Below are 2,921 nucleotides of genomic sequence, written 5' to 3' on the forward strand. Positions count from 1 at the left end.
TCCGTCTGGCCACTCTACCATAAAGGCCTGATTGGTGGTGCTGCAGAGATGGTTGTCCTTCTGGAAGGTTCTTCCATCTCCACAGAGGAACTCTAGAGCTCTGTCAGAGTGACCATTGGGTTCTTGGTCACCTCCCTGGCCAAGGCCCTTCTCCCCCGATTACTCAGTTTGGCCCGGCATCCAGCTCTGGGAAGAATCTTGGTGGTTCCAAACTTCTTCCATTTAAGAATGATGGAGGCCACTGTGTTCTTGGGGACCCTCAATGCTGCAGATATTTTTTGGTACCCTTCCCCAGATCTGTTCCTCGACACAATCCTGTCTCTGAGCTCTAAGGACAATTCCTTCGACCTCATGGCTTGGTTTTTGCTCTGACATGGACCGTCAACTGTGGGATCTTATATAGACAGGTGTGTGCCTTTTTCCATCTCAAGGATGATCAATGGAAACGGGATGAACCTGAGCTCAATTTCAAGTCTCATAGCAAAGGGTCTGAATACTTATAAGGCAAGTAAGGCATTTCTTTTTTTTTAATAAATTTGCAAACATTTCTAAAAACCTGTTTTCACTGTCATTATGGGGTATTGTGTGTAGATTGCTGAGGATAAAAAAAAAAAAAATGTAATCCATTTCAGAAAAAGGCTGTAATGTGACAAATTTGGAAAAAAAGTCAAGGGGTCTGTATATACTGTATATCTTCTATGGGCTACTCAACAGCCAGTGTAATCCCGTGCCGCGATATTCAAATACCTCAAAAATGCAAAAACTTCAATTTTTCAAACATATGACTATTTTACACCATTTTAAAGACAAGACTCTCGTTAATCTAACCACACTGTCCGATTTCAAAAAGGCTTTACAACGAAAGCAAAACATTAGATTATGTCAGCAGAGTACCAAGCCAGAAATAATCAGACACCCATTTTTCAAGCTAGCATATAATGTCACATAAACCCAAACCACAGCTAAATGCAGCATTAACCTTTGATGATCTTCATCAGATGACAACCCTAGGACATTATGTTATACAATACATGCATGTTTTGTTCAATCAAGTTCATATTTATATCAAAAACCAGCTTTTTACATTAGCATGTGACTAGCATGTGACTAGCATTCCCACCGAACACTGCCGGTGAATTTACTAAATTACTCACGATAAACATTCACAAAAAACATAACAATTATTTTAAGAATTATAGATACAGAACTCCTCTATGCACTCGATATGTCCGATTTTAAAATAGCTTTTCGGTGAAAGCACATTTTGCAATATTCTCAGTAGATAGCCCGGCATCACAGGGCTAGCTATTTAGACACCCAGCAAGTTTAGCACTCACCAAAGTCAGATTTACTATAAGAAAAATGTTATTACCTTTGCTGTTCTTCGTCAGAATGCACTCCCAGGACTTCTAGTTCAATAACAAATGTTGGTTTGGTCCCAAATAATCCATTGTTATATCCAAATAGCGGCGTTTTGTTCGTGTGTTCAAGACACTATCCGAAAGGGTAAATAAGGGTGACGAGCATGGCGCATTTCGTGACAAAAAAAATCTAAATATTCCATTACCGTACTTCGAAGCATGTCAACCGCTGTTTAAAATCAATTTTTATGCCATTTTTCTCGTAAAAAAGCGATAATATTCAGACCGGGAAAGCCTGTATACGTACAAAGAGAGAGAAAATAAATACATCTCGTGCCCTCGTGCACGAGCGTGAGTCTCAGAGTACTCTGACCAGCCACTATCCAAACGCGATAATGTGTTTCAGCCAGAGGCTGCCTCGATATCATTCAGCTTTTTCCCGGGTTCTGAGAGCCTATGGGAGCCGTAGGAAGTGTCACGTTACGGCAAAGATCCTCAGTCTTCAATAAAAAGAGCCAAGATGAACAACAACTTGTCAGAGAGGGCGCTTCCTGTTTGGAATCTTCTCAGGTTTTTGCCTGCCATATGAGTTCTGTTATACTCACAGACACCATTCAAACAGTTTTAGAAACTTTAGGGTGTTTTCTATCCAAAGCCAATAATTGTATGCATATTCTAGTTATTGGGCAGGAGTTGTAACCAGATTAAATCGGGTACGTTTTTTATCCGGCCGTGTCAATACTGCCCCCTAGCCCTAACAGGTTTTAAACAACGAGATTCCAGCTATAACTCCTTTGCCAAAAACACAGTCCAATAAGAAATGCATTATTGGACCAGTCCTTGTCTTCTACTACAACTTTTGCTCGTGTTGTTCCATCGTTTGATTTCACTATTTTCCATTTATCGTTACACACTTCACTTGCCGCTCTTTCAGATTCAAGCACAGTCACTATTTCCTCTCTCCAGCTCCCGACCAATAGTGTCCCTCCAACAAAAAGTTGAATAACTAGTGCAGTGTAGTGTAAAATAAAATATTTCATTTAAATATTCAACTATTAAGAGCAATATAAAAATACATCTGAATAAAATACTGGCAATTTTCTGACTTTGTTTCTTCTGATTTTCACTCGACAAAAACGGATTTCAACGTGCAAGCACAGAGTTTCTAACCGGTTACCACAGCCACAAAGTATATATCATGAAAACCAAATTGTGCTTTTTGGTCTTAATTTAAGGTTAGGGTTAGGCATAAAGTTAGCAGTGTGGTTATGGTTGAGGTTAGGGTTAGGTTTAAAATCAGATTTTAAGAAGAGAAATTGCAGAAATGGGCGGGTTTGTGACTTTGCGACTGTGGTAACTAGTGACGACATTTCTGAACGCAGAGGCGCAACATTGCGGGACTTCTGGAAAACTTGCGAAATAGAAACATACCAAGTAGACCAGGCCGGGGGTTTGGGGTTTGAGAAGTCAATGAGAGAAGTGAAAAATTATTATTTTATTGGTTACTTTTCATTAAATCAAAAGACACAACCTAGATTCGAGCCAATGTCTTAAGTAGTT

This window comes from Salmo salar, chromosome 01 (assembly GCF_965601325.2).
Source record: "Salmo salar chromosome 01, fSalSal1, whole genome shotgun sequence".
NCBI classification, from domain to species: domain Eukaryota; kingdom Metazoa; phylum Chordata; class Actinopteri; order Salmoniformes; family Salmonidae; genus Salmo; species Salmo salar.